The sequence below is a fragment of the Notamacropus eugenii genome, chromosome 2, assembly GCF_028372415.1.
Source record: "Notamacropus eugenii isolate mMacEug1 chromosome 2, mMacEug1.pri_v2, whole genome shotgun sequence".
Lineage (NCBI taxonomy): Eukaryota > Metazoa > Chordata > Mammalia > Diprotodontia > Macropodidae > Notamacropus > Notamacropus eugenii.
In genome coordinates, this window is record NC_092873.1 from 382,498,245 (window position 1) to 382,513,516 (window position 15,272).

The following is a 15,272-nucleotide window of genomic DNA, read 5'->3' on the forward strand; positions in this document are numbered from 1 at the left end:
CTTCGTTCTGGAGGTCATGAATTTTGCCTTCAAAGGAGACATAAGCTAGGGTGATTCTGATCCAGAGGCCCTACACACAGTAAGCACTTAATATGGGCTTCTTGTCTGGCATTTTTTTATGGGTTATTAATAAATGCTACAGTTAGAGAAATGTGGGGCTGTTTCTATTTCTTTGACATCTAGAACTAGACTGTCCCATCAGGCAAAGGATGAGAAGGAAGTCAGGATCTAGGGTGGCTTAAAATTAGGAGGCACTTATATTAACTATTTATATTTTCTGGCAAGTCACAGAATAATTACAATAACAACTGTGCCTTAAGATTTGAAAAGCTTTAATATACCTTGTTTCATTTGATCCTCACAACAACCCCATGAATTAAGGACTACAGATATTATTATCTTCCGTTTATAGGTAAGAAAACTCAGAGTGGCTAAATGATTTGCTTGCGCTCACCTAATTAGTCATTTTTAGAGTCAGAATTGCCGAAGGTAGAGCACAGGATTTGAAGCCTCAGAGAAGAGGGTATCCAAGTGTAGGTGTCATTTGATCCTTGATTCTTGACCTGTGTCTTTTCGCAGTAAGATGAAGTTCCTTTTCTCAGGTAGCATGGAGTTCAGGTCAACCATGGCTCTAGATAGTCTTCCTAAGTAAGAGACAACAAGATCGCTCATTTAAAAAAGTTTTTCTCTTTTAGGAATTCCCCAATCCTAAATCTAAGAGTTCAAAGGGACTTCAGAGGATTTGTAATCCCACTGCTCACCTAGTGAGGCAGTGTGGAAGAGTGGAAAGAATGTTAATTTTGAATCAGGAGCCTCACTCAATTCCCAGTTCTGATGTTTCCTGCACAACCCCAGGCAAATCCTTTAATCTCACAGTCTCACTTTCCTCATCTGCAAAATAGAATTAATAATACTTGCACTACAGTCTTCACAGGGTTAAACTGAAGAGTGGATAGAACATTGAGCTTGGAATCAGGAAGACTCATCTTCATGAGTTCAAATCTGACTTTAGATGCTGCGTGATTCTAGGCAAGTCATTTAATGCTATTATTTGCCTCAGTTTCTTCATCTGTAAAATGAACTGCAGAAGGAAATGGCAAACCACTTCAATATCTCTTTCAAGAAAACTCCAAATGGGGTCATGAAGAATTGGACATGACTGAAATGATGGGACAACAAATTGGTTATCATTACTACCCCTTCTTCAGTATCCCTGAAAGACAGACACAAAGTTTTACTTGATCACTTTTTGTGGCAGAGAACTCATTAACATGAGGCAGTTGTTGGGCAGCTCTAATTATATGTTTTTTAAAGACTATTTTCTATTGATCAAAATCCACCTTCTTATAACATTTACACTATGAAACAAGTTCTTCAGATATTCAGGGTCACAGAATTTTGCAGATGAAAAGATCTGGGAGGTTACCTAATCCGGTGATTCCTATTTAGTGGTTCAAGAACCCCTTGGGGGTTTGAGACAATGATCCAAAGAATTCATGATAAAAGTTCTTTAATGGCACCTTAAGCAGTAAATAATTGCAGAATATAATTAGTGCATTAACTACCAGGAGGTTCATAACTCTTTTCATTGAAAGGTGTTCAGAGAACAAAAATATTGGGAACTACTATCTAGTCCAAACCTTCATGAGGAAGCTGAGATGCAAGGAAGAGAAAGGATTGGCGCTTATTCAAAGTCACATAGGTACTGAAGTGAACAGAGCTAGGATTCAAACATAAGTCCCTTCATTCCAGAGTCATTTTTATTTATTTATGTCATATTACATTGTCTGAGATTACCAGTCTACTCTCCTCAGCTATCAATCAATCAACAAGAATTTATTAAACACCTGCCACATGCTTGGCATATAACAGGCATTTCGCACATTTAGCGTTTGAGGTTCAGTGTATGCTTGTTGACTTATTGACCAACAAACACCATGTTTGACATGAAGGATTTAAAAAACAAAAATGAAACGGTTCCTGTCCTCAAGCAGCTTACATCCTATTGGGAGAGATAAAATGTATAGTACATAAATAAATATATACACAATACATAAAACTAGATTGAAATTCCACGAGACTCTTTTATTCCTTTCTTGCTTCTTGATAGCATCTCACCTTAAGGCTTCTGGGTATACTATTTATTGCAGTCAAGGTGGGTATCGTCCTTGAAGACAACAATAATACAAGTTAGCATTCTAAAATCCTGTAAGGTTTGCAAAGCACTTTACAAATATCTTATTTGATCCTCATGACAACCCTGGGAGACAGGTGCTCTTATGATTCTCATTTTACAGACGAGGAAACTGAGGCACACAGAGGTCAAGGGATTTACCCAGGGTCACAGAGCTGGAAAATGGCTCAGGTCTGATTTGAACTTTGAAGTTTGGTCTTCCTAACTCCAGGTCCAAGGTTCTATACATTGTGCCACCTAACTGTCCAATGAGATAAACTCATAGAAGCCTGCTGTGAAGATCTGGACTGTATATAGTTTCCCTTATCCTCCAGATCGAGTTTGCTGATCCTTGGCAGGAAGATACTAAACAGATTCAAGTTGTTCCTTGGGGCATTTGTTAGCAATGTTGAAAGGGGGATTCTTTCACCCCTTCCTAGAGTCATAAAGCACTGTGTGGGGTGGGAGCTCCAGATAATTCTCTCTATCTGCATCCCCTCCAGGACATCCAAGGGAAACTCTACTGATTCACCTAGAACTCCAAGTAAGTGGAAAGACAACTCTCCCTAGTGCTGATTTAGCAGCTCCTAGCTTTAATTTAAATAGGATGTTTGGAAACAAAGAAGGAGAAGTTCAATTCCTTTCCCTTTCCTTGCCAAGCAGCTCAGATCTTTCCCAGTTAATGACATTAGGCACTTTAGAGACTCCCAGAACTCAGTCTATGCCCCTGCATCATCCATTCTACCTACCTATGAAAGCCAGAATTAGCTTCCAAATTATAATTCCTTCTGAATTATAATCACAAACCCACAGAATGTTAGAGCTTGAAGGAAACTTCCTGTTCATCTAGGCCAGTCCTCTCATTTTACTAATTATAACTGACATTGGCAAAACACATTAGGGATCGCAAAGTGCTTTAGGTAGGGCCACAGAAGAAGAGCTGGAACCGAACCAAATTTATGAAAATAAGAGCCATTCCTCAACTGAGAAATAGTCAAAGGATATGAATAGGCAGCATTCAGAAGAAGAAATCAATATCAATATCAATAGTCACATAAAAATGCTCTAAATCACTGCTGATTAGAGAAATAGAAATGAAAACAACTCTGAGGTACTGCCTCATACTATCAGATTGGCTAACATGACAGGAAAGGAAAATGACAAATGTCGGAGGATATAGAAAAAAAGATACACTAATGCACTGTGAGTGGAATTACGAACTGGTCCAACCATGCTAAAGAACAACTTGGAACTATACCCAAAGGGCTATAAAGCTGTGCATACCCTTTGACTCAGCAAAACCACAACTATACATACAAAAGTATTTGTAGCAGATCATTTTGTGGTGGCAAAGAATTGGAAATAAAGGTATTGCCCATTATTTGGGGAATGTCTAAACAAGTTTTGGTATATGATTGAGGTAGAATACTATTGTCCTATAAGAAAGAGCAGGATGGTTTCAGAAAAACTTGGAAAGATTTAAATGAACTGAGTTAGAGTGAAGTGAGCATAACCAGAACACTGTACATAATAATAGCAGTATTGTAATGATGACCAACTGTAAAAGACTTGGCTACTCTGATCAAGACAATGATTTAAGACAATCCCAAAGGATGCATGATGAAAAATACTATCTACCTCCAGAAAGAGAATTGATGAGTTATGAGTGCAGATTGAAGCATACTTCTTTATTTTTCTTGCTTTTTTCGTTATTGCTTACCTTCTCCGTGGGTGGGGGGAAAGGATAAAAGAGAGGGAATTGGTTCAAAATTTGAAAAAGTGAACATCAAATTTTTTTCAAATTTAATTGGGAAATATTTAACAAAACAAATAAAAATATAATAAAAAAAACAACAATGGATCAAAAAGGATAAGTGACTGCCCAAGGTCACATGGGTAATAAGCATCAGAGGTGGGCTCTGAACCCCGATTTTCTGACTCTAGTCAGTGATCTTACCATAATCTATGACCTCATGATTTTATTTGATATTCTCAAGAACTCTGTGAAGTAAGTGCTGTTATCAACATCGTATCACACTGCTTTCCAGGGAAGGGACTGGCCCAAGGTCACACAACCTAGAGGCAAAGCCAAGATCATAAGCTGCGTTGACATTCATTTCTCTAGTGCTTAGCACAGGGCACTGCACTCAGTATTTAGTAAATGTTTGTTGAACTGAATTTCAGTTAATCCAACTTTGTGCTGTACCCAGCAAATAGCTCTGCAGAGCTGTTCAAAGAACTTGTTTATTCTGTAAATGTGTGTATTCATCAATATTATTCACTGAGTGCTCAATGTATCTATCCAAGGGCTGTCAGAGGTAAGAGATGGAGGGTTATCCATCTGGAGGAGAAAGTCTGATCTTTGGAGATTAAGGAGACAAAACAATATGTAGTAGGGGTAGTGAAAGCAGTTGGTAAAGGGGCCCTTTGGCGAAGAAGAGACAGTTGTCTTTTGGGTGCTTTTATGGCACAAAGAAGACCACATTTTTGGTCAGGAAGCAGATTGTTCAAGTTTATTTTTCACAGCTGCTCAGCTAGGGGCTTCATTCTCTTTCAGAAAAATTGATCCCAAAGCGTCAGTGAATATGATGGCATATTTATACAGTTACAGACATTAGGGAGAAACATCACCGATGGGAAACAAGCAGGCTTTAATGAGGTCAGGAGCAGGGAGAGGAGAGGGGCCTTCAAGGACACATTTGGTGTTCACTCTGGAGCCCACAGTCTTAGAAAATGGCATTAAACAGGAAAAGAGTTTGGATTACATACAATTCAGCTGCCTAGTTGAGATGACACCTGTGTGACTGCATGCATGGGGCAAATGGGGAGAAACAATGAGTAAATTATTAAAGAATGGGATCTAAGCTCTTGAGAAACAACATTTATGTGAAACCAAGGAAGAGGCATGTATCTAAGAAAAAACAGTTTTGCCAGTGTTGCAAGGTTGCACATAACAAACAGATTTTTCTCTTCCATTCCTTCTCATTACAATAAAGGAAAACATTACCTTATATTAAATTAAACTGTGGTCAACATCTAAAACATAAAGAAATAAAATAAAATAAAATAAATAAAATGTTCCCTGGGAACACAGGGAAAGCAGATTTGAGGTACAAATAAAGAATGCTTTTCCACCAGCAGAATCACAGCATCTTGGTTAGGAAGAACCTCATAGATAATTTTTTAAATCAATCCTTGTTTGTACAGAAATGTCCTCTAAAACAGTGAGGTCAAACTCAAATAGAAATGGGGACCACATAAAGATCTATGTGGGCTACATATTGATTTAGTTTTAAGATGTAATATTATCTATATTTTAATGTATTTTTATTTATTGTGATAAATATTTCCCAATTATATATTAATTTGGTTCTGGTTACACTCCAGAGTATTGTAGGGCTGCCTGTGTTCGGTTCTAAAACACCCAGAATAAATAGTCATTAAGCCTATGCATAAAGCCCCTCCAGTATGGGGGATGGCAGTACGACTAACTCTTCTTTCTTTTTCTAACCATGTTTCTGTTTCTGTGTTCTGGGGCCATGTAGAGCAAATCGGATTCCTTTGCTGTAATAGGTCTGTGACAAGACTTCAAAGTATTGAAGGCATCTGTTATGTCCTCCTTATCTTAAGTTTTCTCTTCTCCTCATCCCTTCTATAATAGATGACTGTCCAAAGAGGGTCCAGCACTAGAAACGTAGGCAATAGGTTCTGCCTGCTACTAACTTATGTGTATGGGGTTTGGTGAACCTGCTTCTAGAAGTACATGGTGAGGAATAATGGAGAAGCCGTGTGCTCAGGTTTGGAGAATGTGCAGGTACTGGTGACTTCCTTGTCTTTTTACCAAGCTGTGAAAAAAGGCCTTCTGACTGGCTTCTGAGGGTGCATACAAAAGGTACCAAGAAGACAAATTGAGCTCCCTTTCCCAGTGGTGACTGAGGGAAAACATTCTGTAAGCCTCTTGGTGGGGAAAGAGGCCTTGGTCCCTAATCTTTCTACTTTGCCTACCATGTGGCCCATGAACACGACATTTTTGTTTCTTTAACATTGATAATTTTGCTCTTAGGTGAATGAATTTTGAAGGAAGGATTAGGTGACGACCTGGTGAATTTCAAAAGCTCAGAAAATCTACAAAAGGTCCAGGAACTAGAGTTCATTCCAGACCCAGTAAGGAGTCTAGCCCTAAAGAGTATCTTGAAGGACTTAGCTCAGCAGTAGACTGCAGGAAAGGACTGACTTGGCTCATGACTATGCCATACCCAGAAGTGAATGTGGTGAATATTCATAGTGGCCACTTTAAGTTTGAGCTCACCCTCCCTAGGTACCAGAGTGATAGAGGGGAGAGTGTTCTTCAATTTGGTAGGATGTTTTAGGCTATGGTTCATGCTATGTATACATATATACACACACATATATATATTTTTATATATATATATATTTCTCCCCCCCCCCCCCCAGTAAATATCCCTTTGTGAAACTAATGCTATTCATAGGTTAGATAATATGGGTATGTCAATCACTGGTGATTGAGTTTGGGGCAGTGAACACAACAGAATGAGAACTCAAGCCAACAGTACTTAAAAAACCTCACTGCCTCTGAGGGATGCCCTTAGAAACAGACACACACTGGAGACCTGAATTGCTCATGAGCTTGTGAGTTGGGAGACTGGTCCCAACTACATCACTGCTCTTCAGTTGATTCTCATATGATGTGGTTTTGAGAACTTTCACCATTTTGCTCAATCTCTTGTGTTTGTTCTCCATCTTATTAATATTCTATGTAATATATGTAACTCATAAAAGAAATGATGTTGAGAATGCTTCTATTGTTTTGTTTCCATTTCTATTCCTATTATATGTTATTACTGATTCTCTGTTGTTGTTATTAGCCTAGGGTCTATTTGCATAGTAGAAACTGTATATCTAGTCTTGAGTATGATTTTAGAGGGTTTTGTTTTTATTTTTGCTGAATGGGGGTTCAAGCCAAGTGAGATGCATTTACTGTAGCATACTCTTTGTTCCTGTAATACAACCTAATTCACAAAGGACTGGGATTGGTTGGCACATGGGTAATGTAGGTTAAAGTGTTCAATTCAATGTTGGTAAGGCTATGGGGAAACAGACTTGGTAATATGGTTCTTGTTGGGATTGTAAATTGGTGCAATCTCTTTGGAGAGCAATCTGGCTGTACAGAATAAGGGTTAGAAAATTCTTTATTCCATTTGACCCAATGAAACCACTATTAGGACTATACCCTAAGGATGTAATTATCAAGAAAAAAAAATACCTAGCTACATAAAAATATCCAGAGTGCTTTATTTGTAAAAACAAAAAAAACTGGAAGCAAATTCTCTGGTCAATGGTTGGGGAATGGCTGAACAAACTGTGGTATATCAATATAATGGAATATTATTTCCCCATTAAAATGACAAATAGTAGGAATATAAAGAAATATAGAACAACAAAGGGAATAATGTAAAGCGAAGAAAACAGCTAGAAGGACAAGATGCCATATAAACAGCAACAACGACAAAACTTTATGTGTACACAGATGATCGATCAGAATGGGACCCAGAGTTAATAACTTGTTACTGTTATTGCTTTGTAGAAATATATGTTCTTTTAAAAATGTAAATAGGTTTCCTTATATGGTTATAATGGGTTTAATTCTTTTTTTACTTTCCTTGTTTGTATTTCTACAGATTGTTGCCAAATTTACAATAAAAAATTATTTAGAACTCTACTCCCAAATGGTTCTTAGAAGCTGCAAACCAACCCCTGGCTTCTCTTCCCTGGGGCCCACAGGATTATAGGATCATAGATTTACAGTTAGAAGGGGCCTTAGGGGTTTTCTAGTCCAACTCTGTCATTTTATAGATGAGAAACAGAGGTCTAAAGAGGCTAAGGGATTTCAAGGTCATAGAGTGGAAGAGCCAAGAGTCAAATATGGGTCATTTGACTCCATTGGCATTTCTGAATGTAAGGGAACCTAGAAGATCCTCTGTAAAGGAAGGGGTTTTCTTTCTGAATTGCCTTACTTACCCATTTGTGTTTCATTATTTGTATCTTCTGAGATGTGGAATTGAAGGGGGGAGTTAGGTACTGAGGGATTAATAGGAATGTGAATTTAAGAAGCAAAAATCTTACTTGTTGTCAGGAGACCTCCTGATTCAATTCAATTCAATCTGACAAGTATTTTAGTAAGCACATAGAGTGTGCCAGGTTCTATTCCAGTCACTGAGGTTACAAGGACAAAAAAAATAAAATGGTCCCTGCTCATTATAGGGGCAGGGTCCCCTTGTTGGTCAAGGATTTATTAAAAGCAAAAGAATGAGCTCAACAGAGTTTGGCCAGGTGACCAACCCAAAATCAATTTATTCACATTGGAATGTTCTAGAAATTTTTCTGGGGCCTTCTAGTGAGAGAATTGGGATCATAAACAAATCCCCCAAGAGAAATCTATGTGATGCAGTGGATAGAGCACTGAACCTGAAGTCAGAAAGACCTGAGTTCATATTTGACCTCAGATACTTAACTAGTTTTATGACTCTGGGCAAGTCATATTACCTCTGTCTGTCTCAGTTTCCTCAACAGTAAAATGGGGATAACAATAGCACCTACCTCTCAGGGTTGTTGTGAGGATTAAATGAGTTAATAGTACTAAACACTTTGCATAGTGGCTGGCACATGATTGGTACTTCATAAAGGTTTATTTCCTCCTTTCCCCAAAGGGGAGAAAAGATATGAAAAAGTAATTTATATCCTCTACACAAAAGAAATGATAAAAACAAAAGATTTTCACAAGTATTCATTGATAGAAAACTTAACATTCAAAATCAGTAACACAATTCCTTTTCATTCTCTTGGAAGTTGATACTTAAAATATCAAGACTTGATGAAGTTTTCAGAACTAGTGAATGGGTATTTTACATTTCACCTTGGTTCTGCCCCATTCAGATAATTCCCCCCAGGTTCATGTCTTTTGGCAAGCTGTCTAGAGGACTGAGCTCCTACTGTCAGTGGTATATTTTCTAATGCAGCCACCCCACCTCTGTCCAAAGGACTCAGAATTTCCAACCTCTTAAACACACAAAGTTGCCTTTAAGATTTGATGCATGCATTTCAGGTTTCCTCTTTGGTCACCTTTAACCAGGAGGAGAAACATAAAGTGGAAAAGTAAATAACTATAGAGGGGTCTGAGGCCCTACTTTCATAGATCTGCTTCCCATTGAAGAGGTCTATTCACTGAATGGGTCCTTTCTCACTCAAAGTGAGAACCTGAAGACCTTATCCTAAAATGGCTAGGGTCTCCCATTGCATCCTGGGCCGTCTCCAGTTGTTCTGATGAATATCTGGCCACTGGACCCAGACGGCTCTGAAGGAGAAAGTGAGGCTGCTGACCTTGCACAGCCCTCCCTCACTCAAATCCAAGTCAACTGCACATCATGTCATCATCTCCCCCATATCACGGTCTTCTTTGAGAATGAAGGACAAATACAACAAGCTCTGGTATGCTTAAGACTTAAACTAAGTGCATTTATAGTTAAAATTGGCCACTAGGACTTCAGTTATCTTGCTGATGCAGCACAGGTATAATTCTACTTTCTTTATCCTGACTAGACCTTTCTGGTTAATTTTTAGAGACTCTCTTTTTGCTACTGGTTTATGTTCCTTCACCTTGTTACACCATTAGTGACCTAAGAGCTAACAGAGCAGGTCCTTTGTCTGAAAATCCTAGGTAAACCAGAGTCCCTTGTACCTTGGGTCATTGATGGGAAAATATATCCCACTGTTCATCTGGGTTACCACCACCCACCATGCTGCTCTGTGGTATGCCTGGGTGTGAGGATGCCCACTTACGACTTCCCTGATTGAACTGGTATTCATCTGTCCATTCCCTCCTATACTGTGCTTGACCATGAGTATACACTAACCATTCTGTGTTGCTGTGTGCCATTCACTAAACCTCCACTCTGCATTTGTAAGACAAAAGGCAGCTAGGAACCCCAAGGCCCAGTCTCAGCTAGTCTAACCAAATGGCTGCTTTACCAGTCATTTGAGAGTAGCATCTAAATGGTCTCTACTCTCACCTCTCACTAGAAAGATACATAATCCACAGCCAGGAAGAGAGGATGGATCACTCTCATTAATAGAGCCACGGAGTCATTATCTCTTCCTCCTTAGTGGTCAATAAGAGAGGTGCTTTATCACCCCAAAGTACTCTTGGAATCTCTGCAGTTTTCGAGGGAAGCTCCAGTGCATACTCCTTGGGATGCTCCCATTGGTATAATTCTATGCATTCTTACTCCCCTGCTATGTTTGTAAATTGCTAACAGCAACAACAAAAAAGATGCACTCAAAATCTGAAGAGTGTAGAGACAAGGTTATCAAAAGGAAAGAAAATTAATGGATGCTAGTCTAGGTGTAAGAAACATAGTGGCTTTCCTGATCAGCTAAATGAAGAAGCCTGAGGGGAAGCTGAGGCTCTTACTATTAAAATAAGACCAGCAATAACAGTCTCAAAATCCTTTTCCTACCCTCAGGGAGTGTGAATATCAACTGAACTTCAATTCCCCAGGAATCTTCCCACCCCATCACTATCACAAATTGGCACCAGTGCTTAGATCCAGGCTCCTCTCTGTCTTGTTCTGTTAGACTCATATGAGAAGGAAAGCGACTAAACATTTGTATAGGGCCTAATATATGATTGATAAGCACTATACCTCATTAGAACCCCCACAACAAACCTGCAGGGTAGGGATTATTGTCTTCATTTTATAGACGGAGGAACCTAAGACACACAGAGGTTAAGTGAGTTGCCCAGGATCACACAGCTAGTGTCTGAGGTTGGATTTGAACTCTGGAAGATTGAATCTTCCTGACTGCAGGCCTGGCACTTTATCCACTGTGCCACCTAGCTGCCCCAACATAATATCTATGATCATATCAATGGAAACAGCAAAAGAAACAAACATAATGATAATAATAAATAATAATAGACATTTATACAGCACTAAGAAATTTATAAAACCCTTTAGGTACGTCATCTCATTATAGAGTCACAACAACCCTGAGAAGTAGGTGCTATAGATATTATCATCTCCATTTTGCAAATGAAGAAACTAATTATCAGGGAATTTTAAAACCACCAGAATTAATATTAAATGTAATGACTAATCCTGGTTCCCTCCTATCAGAAGAGAGTTGAGGAATCAAGGTTATAGAATGCTCCATATCAGACACAGTTTCTGTGTTTAACTATTTTCTTTCTTTTGTAACTTCTGTCCCAAAGCCAGTTGGCATGGAACTCTCCTCACTGGTGCAGGTGAGAGGAGCCAACAGTCTCTATCATGTCCCTGTACCGGGCTTGATACACTACAGACTTTGGAGAGTTTCCCCTTAGGTGAGATCAACAGTCTCTCTTGATTGAACTGAATTATCTTGCTCCCTGTGGGAGTAATTCTTCACTCTGTATAATAGGGTATATATTCTCTTATGTATAATTTCGTAGATTTTTGTTTTGTGACTGATTTGGATAAATGGGTTTTCTTTGCTTATTCAGTGCGTGTTCATTTTGGAACTAGTATTTGGTGGAAAAGAAGTCAAGTATATAGAGCTTGGTGTCCCCCCACCCCCAGTATTAGTGAGACACAGCAATTAGACATTAGATTCAGCCTAATCATATCCCCCAGACTAATTACATTTAAGAGAGCAAATAGGAATAATTCTAGCCCAGTATTTTCTCTTTGTCTGAGGAGAGCAAAATGGCCTCAGGCCCCCAATTCCCTTGCTTTCCCTCCTGGTAAGAATGAAAGTCTCCCTTGGAGAAGCCTGGGAGGAAAAGCGGCTGGAGATGCCTGTTCTGCTGCCTTTGAGCCCTATGTTACAGGCAGGGGCACTGCCCTCACCACAGATGGACTGTCTCTCCCCTTTTAATGTGGAAAGCAGGGGTTCTATGACAGGAGCAAGGGTGGGGTAGAGTTGTTGATAAGTGACTGTGCTATGAAAACATCAATGAAATATTTTTCCAAAAAGAAAAATAAATAGAAAGTAGAAGCAAGGGTTATTAACAGGGGATGAATACAAAAGCATGGCAGAGTGCTGTCAGAATAGCGTCCGGGGTGCTAAAGTTCAGAATGAGTCACTATTAGGGAAAGCTAAGGATAATCTTTTTTTAAGTTTTAAGTTATTTTTTAAGTTATGAGGAAAATAGGCTCAAAGAAGAATTTGAATCCCACCTCAGACACATACTAGCTGTGCGATCATGGACATGTTACATAATCTCTCTGAACCTTAAAAATTGGAGACAATGACACAGAGGGTTCTGTCCCGGGTCTTCCTCTCTTCTCCCTCTATATTTCTCCACTTGGTGATCTTCATCAGCTCCTGTGGATTTAATTATCATTCCTATGCTGATGATGATTCTCAAATTCACCTACCCTTCTCTAAATTCTCTGCTGACCTCCAGTTTTGCATCTCCAACTGCCTTTCAGATATCTTGAACTGGATGTCCAGTAGACATCTTAAACTAAACATGTCCAAAACTGAACTCATTATCTTTCCCCCAAAATTTCTTCCCCTTTACACCATCCCCTTCCAAATTTCCCTGCTTCCAAAGAAGGCAACATCACCCTCCCAGTTAACCAGGTTTATACAACCAGGGTATCATCCTCACTATCTCTCCACCCAGTGCGTCTCCCCTCCCCACCGTGCAACATGTTGCCAAGGCATATTGATTTCACCTTTGTAACATCTCTCCAATGTCTCCTCTCTGATACTGTAACCACTCTGGCACAGACCTTTACCTCTTTATTACTGGACCATTGAAATAGCCTATTGGCTGGTCTGCCTGCTACAAGCCCCTCCCCATTTTAGTCTAGCTTCAACTCAGCCAACAAAGTGACTTTCTTAAAGCACAGGTCAGATGTCACTCCCCCTTACACAAACATTCCAGTGGTTCTCCATTACTTCCAGGATCAAATACAAAATCCTCTAGCACCCAAAGCTCTCTAAGGCTCCCCCTCCCTCACACGTCCAGTATTCTTACACCTTAAACCCTTCCCCACCTCCATCCTCTATCCTCTTCCCATGAACTCCGCAGGGATGCTGGCCTCCTGGCAAGACACTCTTGGCTGGGGGCATTTTCTATGGCTCTCTCCCATACCTGGAACACATTTGGCTCCGCATGCATCTCCGTCCCTTGCCTCCTGGCTTCCTTTAAGTTCCAACTAAAATTCCACCTTCTACAGAAAGTCTTCTCCAATGCATTTTAATTCCCCCTCCTAAGTATTTCCCATTGACAGTTTGTACATAGTGGTTGGCTCCTGGTCTCTCTCATTAGACTGTAAACTCCTTGAAACTCCTTGATGGGTCATTTAGCACAATGCCTGGAAAACAGTAAGAGATGAATAAATGCTTTTTGACCGACTTGCCCTGCCTCCTTCGCGGGGTAGCTACGAGGGGAGAACTTCGTAAAACCCAAAGTGCTGTGATTAAATTTTTGGTGAAACAATTCCAATTACATTTGGTTCAGTAGAAGAGCACCGTCCGTGGGCCTCAGCTTCCTCGTCCATAAAATAACAATACAGCTAACAGTCACTACGTGCTGGGCACTGGGCACTTGACAATGACCATCTCCTCTGATCCTCATAGCCCTGGGAGGTAAGGACTTTTACTATTATCCCTTTTTACAACGTGGAAGTGGAGGTTGACGTTGACTTGCCCAGGGTCGCACAGGACGTAGTTGAGCTGGGATCTGAACTCAGGCCCAGGACTCTGATCACTGGACTACCTAGGGGCCTCTCTCTGAATGGGTTCCCTTTAAGCTTCCGGCAGTTTTGTGACAGCGCTGAGAGCGAGCTTCGGAGACGCTGGTGCGGTGAGAACCCCTACCGAGTTGGATACAAACTCCTCCTTGCCCTCCCCACGAAGAAAAATCTGCGCATGCTCACTAAAGGGAAGCGAGGTCGTACCTCCCCTCCAAAAAAAAAAAACAAACCACCCGCATCTGCGCATGCTTCCTAAGGTGGAGTTCTGCTACGTGACTGGCGGTAATTTTAGAGAAGCCCATGTTTGTCTGGTGCGGGGAGTTGGAGCGAAAGTCAAAGGCAGGGACGTGCGTAGGACCTGTGGCCCTAAGCCAATTCTCTTCTCAGGGTCCAGGGTCCTTTTCTTCCAAACGACCGTGAGTAATGTGTCAGCCAGATAAAAGGGGTCCAGCCCCTGCGTGTGGCCCCTTGGGTGAAATACGCTCAGCCTATTGGTTCAATCACACGTCCGTCAACGCCGGAACAAGCCTTGATTCATCCTGGTCAACGCCGGAAGCTCGGCCAGTGTCATCTTGGGTATTGTAGTCCGGAAGGCAGAGAGACGACTCCGCCTTCCTTAGATTTGGCGATTAAGAGCAGTAACTTCGGAGAGAACAGTGTCGGCTGAAATAAATGGGGCTGTAAACCAGATTGCTGAGGGTGTGGAATCAAGTGATAAGAAAGAAAGTAACGTGTGAACAACTTTTTCGAGGAGGTGAAGCCATGAAGAGGAGGAGAAACCCGGGTTGGTAGTTTGTAGGAATGGTAGAATCACAGAAGGGATTTCTAAGGCACGTTTGTAGGCAGCAGGGAAGCAGCCAAGAGATAGGGAGAGACTGAAGATTAGAGAGGGAGGGGATGATAGAGGAGGCCCTGTCCCATCATCTCCAAAGAGTAGTGGTTTTTTGTGGAGGACTTAGAGAGAGGACCCAGCAGGCCAAGCAGCGGGTAAGAAATGAAAGTCAATTCATATCATGACTCAGACATCTCTTGCGTGGGTTCCAGTATACTCAGAATTGAAGGGATAACAAAAAGAAATAGAAGATAACAGTTCCTGCTGTTGGAAATCACAGGTCTTGTAAGGGGTCTGGAACTCTCGGGTTATCAGGGTCATGGTGTCCTCAGGAGAAATCTCTTGAGATGACATGTCCTTGCATGACTTGCATGATGGACCACCCTTATGCAATAACCAACCTTTACAATTATCTTGAGCAAGAACAACAACAGCCAAGCACGTAAGCTCAGCACACAGTGTTTACAAACTTCTTGCATGTATGGAAGTAGAATGCCTATAT

General features: G+C 40.6%; 1 long non-coding RNA gene across 1 annotated transcript; it reads right to left on the reverse strand.

Annotated features, from left to right (window-relative positions):
- Window positions 1–315: 315 nt before the first annotated feature.
- LOC140528976 (uncharacterized) lies at window positions 316–14,096 on the reverse strand. Its single transcript, XR_011975378.1, has 2 exons — window positions 13,335–14,096; window positions 316–644 (listed from the first exon to the last, which is right to left on the reverse strand). It is a non-coding gene; the product is annotated as an uncharacterized lncRNA (long non-coding RNA).
- Window positions 14,097–15,272: the final 1,176 nt, after the last annotated feature.